Raw genomic sequence first — 6,000 nt, 5'->3', positions numbered from 1 at the left:
TCGACACATAAAACACTTTTTGCAATATAAATGAAAAATGATATATTAATGATATCCGTCACTTAAATTCAATAAAAAGATGTTAATGCTAATGAATCTCAATTATCTTTAATGAAAATGTTATGATGCCTTCATGTTTGGCGCCACGATATTTACTTTTATGCCATTCTTTCCAATTTTGAACTAAATAGCTTGTTCTATGCTAAAGACCCAGTAAAATAAACAATTGCCATATAGTTTTTTCATTTTTCAATTTTACTAAATAGTCAAATTATCCTATCTAATTTTTTTTTTATTTTTCGAAATTTTTCCATTCTATTTTTTTTTAAAAATGTCGAAAAAATTACTGCTTCCAAAAAAAAAAAAAAAAAGAATTATTTTCTATTTTTAAAACGATCTCTATAAAGATAATAAAGCAAAGTACAAAAAGTAAATTGAAAAATTGCTGTAGGCAATCGAAAAACAAATGCTTGCATGGGATAAAAAGAAAGCTACTTTCAATCTGCTTATTGTTTCAAATTATTGTCAGCTAATTAGTTAAGCTAAAAGGTAGTGCCAGGAAAAGACTAGTAAACATCGCTGCTTATCTTATCTATGAAAATACTTTTATTTTTTAATTTGAAAAAAAGAATACCAAAAAAAACTGTGCATATTGAAATTTTGTAAATTAAAAATTTTTCCTTTTTCCAAAACGTCATTTCAATTTTTTTTTTTATGTTTACTACAAATTTTATTCATATAATTAGCTATTTCTATTTTGGAATATCTAGTTAAGCATAGCATTTATTTTTAAAATATTGCTCATGCATTATTAACATTTGTAATTTTAACAAAACTGTGAAAGATTTTTCTCCTTTCTATAACTAAAAATTGCTAATAATCGCTGCAGTCAAAAATCTAATCGCTCAAAATTTTTTGCATTTTATTTCCAATTATTAATGACGAATTTTTGATTTACTAAATGAGAGAAGAAAAATAAAAGAAGAAAAATGATTTACATATCGCTTATGAATAGTACTTAATGAAAGACAAATTTCTTTTTTTTTTAACTTGAAAAGAAAGAATAGATTTTTTCAACATATAATATATTGGATTAGAAAATTTTCAAAATGATGAATGATTTAGTTTTTTTTTTTTTGAACATTTTAGAAAATTAATTTCAAAATCTTTTTTTTCTTGCTCTGAATTATTTTTAAGCTAAAATATTTGTTCACTTAATCTATGTAATTTTTCCATCAATGTACTGAGATTTAATTATATTGGAAGGCGAGAAGAACTCGAAAAGCGGGGAAGTGGGAAAAAAAGAAACGAATGAAATGTATGCTTGAAATCACTGATTGATTTTTCTTTTTTCTTTGTATTTTAATATATAATTTGATGGTGTTCACTTAATCATCAATAATGTCTTTTTACAGAGAGAACTCATTGACATCACTTCTTGTCCCCTCCCGCGCCTCCCCGTTGATACCGTTTCCATGGGAATATTCTTTAATTTTTAATAAGGCTAAAAATGTTTGTTGTTTGTTTCACCGGTTCATTCATAGGATGTATTAATTTCATGGTATAAATGAATGAATGAAATGAAATGAATGAATGAATGAATGAATGAATGGAATGAAATGAAATGAAATGAAATGAAATGAAATGAAATGAATGAATGAAATGAAATGAAATGAAATAAAATGAAATGAAATGAAATGAAATGAAATGAAATGAAATGAAATGAATGAATGAAATGAAATGAATGAATGAATGAAATGAAATGAAATGAATGAATGAAATGAAATGAAATGAAATGAAATGAAATGAAATGAATGAATGAAATGAAATGAATGAATGAATGAAATGAAATGAAATGAATGAATGAAATGAAATGAAATGAAATGAATGAATGAAATGAAATGAATGAATGAATGAAATGAAATGAAATGAAATGAAATGAATGAATGAATGAAATGAAATGAAATGAATGAATGAAATGAAATGAAATGAAATGAAATGAATGAATGAAATGAAATGAAATGAAAGAAATGAAATGAAATGAAATGAATGAATGAATGAATGAATGAATGAATGAAATGAAATGAAATGAATGAATGAAATGAAATGAAATGAATGAATGAAATGAAATGAAATGAAATGAAATGAAATGAATGAAATGAATGAATGAAATGAAATGAAATGAAATGAAATGAAATGAAATGAAATGAAATGAAATGAAATGAAATGAATGAATGAAATGAAATGAAATGAATGAAATGAATGAAATGAATGAATGAAATGAAGTGAAATGAAATGAAATGAAATGAAATGAAATGAAATGAAATGAAATGAAATGAAATGAAATGAAATGAAATGAAATGAAATGAAATGAATGAATGAATGAATGAATGAATGAATGAATGAATGAATGAATGAATGAAATGAAATGAAATGAATGAATGAAATGAAATGAAATGAAATGAATGAATGAAATGAAATGAAATGAAATGAAATGAATGAATGAATGAATGAATGAATGAATGAATGAAATGAAATGAAATGAATGAATGAAATGAAATGAAATGAAATGAAATGAAATGAATGAATGAATGAATGAATGAATGAAATGAAATGAAATGAATGAATGAAATGAAATGAAATGAAATGAATGAATGAAATGAAATGAAATGAAATGAAATGAATGAATGAATGAATGAATGAATGAATGAATGAATGAATGAATGAATGAATGAATGAAATGAAATGAAATGAAATGAATGAAATGAAATGAAATGAATGAATGAATGAATGAATGAATGAATGAATGAATGAATGAATGAATGAATGAAATGAAATGAAATGAATGAATGAAATGAAATGAAATGAAATGAAATGAATGAATGAATGAAATGAAATGAAATGAAATGAATGAATGAATGAATGAATGAAATGAAATGAAATGAATGAATGAAATGAAATGAAATGAAATGAAATGAAATGAAATGAATGAATGAATGAATGAATGAATGAAATGAAATGAAATGAAATGAATGAATGAAATGAAATGAAATGAAATGAATGAATGAAATGAAATGAAATGAAATGAATGAATGAATGAATGAATGAATGAATGAATGAATGAATGAATGAATGAATGAATGAATGAATGAAATGAAATGAAATGAATGAATGAAATGAAATGAAATGAATGAATGAATGAATGAATGAGTGAATGAAATGAAATGAAATGAAATGAATGAATGAATGGATGAATGAATGAATGAATGAAATGAAATGAAATGAATGAATGAATGAATGAATGAATGAATGAAATGAAATGAATGAATTATCAAATAATAAAATTCATGGAGTACAATTGCAATACCTGTTAATAAATGATTTACTGATATTTGTATTTATTTGCTTTTTTGTTTCAATTTGAAATAATAATAATAATAAAGGTTTCGAAAATAAAACCAATGAAAATAAACTTTTCGTTAATGTTTTATAATATTTTATAAATTAGCACGAGTTTATGGCGATGAAATTGCCAAAGAAGTAATTAAAATTTGATAAATGTGGTGTTTAATGTTTATTAATACGATTAATTTATGTCGTTGATATATTTTCATTCACTATTCTGTGATGAAGAGTATTAAAAATATAACTACAATTGAAATATATTATATACAATGATTGAAGGAATAGCAGAAACTTAATTGTTTTCTTTAACGGCTATAGTTACTTATCAGGTAATTTTAGCTAGATTAAAATAAGTGTCGCTTATTTTTTTTTTTTTTTTTTTGTTTCTTTTAAATTATTTCATATGTATTAAGTCATTTATACATGTAAATTAACTTTTACCGTAACTCTAACTGGATTTTTAAATACTAATGGAGAAGATATAACAAAATAACTAATAAACATTAATTCAAAATTATTCTTTTCATAATATTTTCAAATTTAAAATGATAAAACCCTAATTTGACGAATTAACATTTAAACTTCTTAAGACATATTCTCTCACCAATCAACTATTAGATTTTACGCCTCCAATAAATTATCGTAAAATAGCACGTGAGTGTTCATGCGTAAGTCTAATGTTGCAGAAATTTAATTTTAACATTAAACTTCATTATGTTGTAGTAAAGTGTTATATGTATTAAAATTAACGATTAGATTTGACTTTTTTAGCAACGTTCATGCATTATCACTATGAGAACGACATTACCGCAAAATCCTTCGTTGTTTCATTGATTTGATATCGACCACTTCATGCAATAACATTACTGTATTCTCGTTACTTTACCACAGTATTACTTTAGACTTATTTTAAATAAATTAACCTAACAAATTATTTTTGATAAATTATTTAATAATATTATTAGCTCACTGCAATGTAGCAATCTGAAGCATCAACAAATAAAATATATATGACACTTAAAATTTCTAATAAAACCATTTGTTTAATTAATTAAACAGATTGATTGAAGAACAATAATTAGTCATTTTTTTTAATTTTCTGACGTCAAATTTTCTCTTTCTTATAACTTAAATTCAAAGAAAAAAAAAGATTTTTTTTTTCACAAATATTTATTGTATAAGTTTTATGAAATATAATTATGATAGGAAAATAATTTAATTTTTCACTATAATGTACTTTTTCTTTCCTGACGTAAATTTGGTATTGGAAATTTTTAATTTAATTTATAACTATTTTTCTCTCTTTTTTCTTTTTCTTTTTTTTTTTTTTTTTTTTTTTTTTTTGTTTAGAACTTAGGAACAACATATGTGGCCGAAAATTTATCAGCAATATCACCAACAGTATCAGTATCATCTATTTGTCATCCTCGATCACAGCATCAGCAGCAAAAGCAACAATCACAATATAAATTAGCAATTGGTAATAATGCTGTTATCACAAATGATGCAATAGATAGTGATAATGCAATACAACAAACTGTGATACCATCATCAGCGGTATTAACTAGCGCTGGTATCAATAGCGATCGACGAGTTTTTTTTCAAGACGAATTATCTACTACAGCTGGACCCATCTCAACTACTGAGGTCTGTGATTATCAATCATTATCAGTTACAGTAAAAAATATTCCTGATATTGGTGATATTTATTGTGAACAACAAAAACTTTTTTTACATTATTTTTTCATATTTGATCGAAGTTCACGATCAATAATTGACGTTAATTTAGAATAAATCACTTAACGGCAATTATTAGAAATTTCAAAATCATTGCAAAATTTCAGTGACATTATTTTGCATCTGATTTCAAAAAAATAAAAACCAAAAAAAAAGACTTTCTATTCTTTTTTTCTTGCTAAACATAGAATAAGTATGAATTTGTAGGTATAATAATTGTTAATATTACTTAGATAAAAAAAAGTGCAGCTATCTGTATATTTATTAAAAGCACAAATGTCTTCCATGCATTTTCTTATGATTTTATAACTATTAGAGTTCATAATTGGAAATAAATTAGTAAAGAAAAGAAAATTGTTAAAATTATTTGCTAATTGTTCGTAATTTAAAGAATACATTTCAATAATATATTATTATTAATCAATTAAGTGACAGAAGAATTGTTTCAAATATTTGCAATCGTTATTTACTATTTTACTCTTATTATTAAATTTGAATTATATTTAAAATATAATCCAAAAAAAAGAAAGAAAAACAAAAGCAATGAGCTAGCAAAAACAACAACATTTCTAATTTTTCTTTTTTTTCTAACTCATTTTTTATATAAAATTTATAATATCAGTTTTAATTGCAATATTCTTCAAGCAAAATTCTGAGGTTTTCATTACTCTGATTTCTCCATCTAAGAGGAAAAAAGAATATAAAAGAAAATTATTTAGAGAGAAAAAAAATGCATAATTTCTTGCGAATTAAATTGTTTTACTAATTAATTATCTATAATAAATTGTTTTCAAATTCTTGCAAGAACTTTATACGCTGTTTTCCATTCGTCAACTTTGAGAAATAATTCCAAAAAAA

This window comes from Brugia malayi (assembly GCF_000002995.4).
Source record: "Brugia malayi strain FR3 genome assembly, contig: Bm_v4_ChrX_scaffold_001, whole genome shotgun sequence".
Taxonomy (NCBI): Eukaryota; Metazoa; Nematoda; class Chromadorea; order Rhabditida; family Onchocercidae; genus Brugia; species Brugia malayi.
This window is presented reverse-complemented; position numbering follows the sequence as displayed.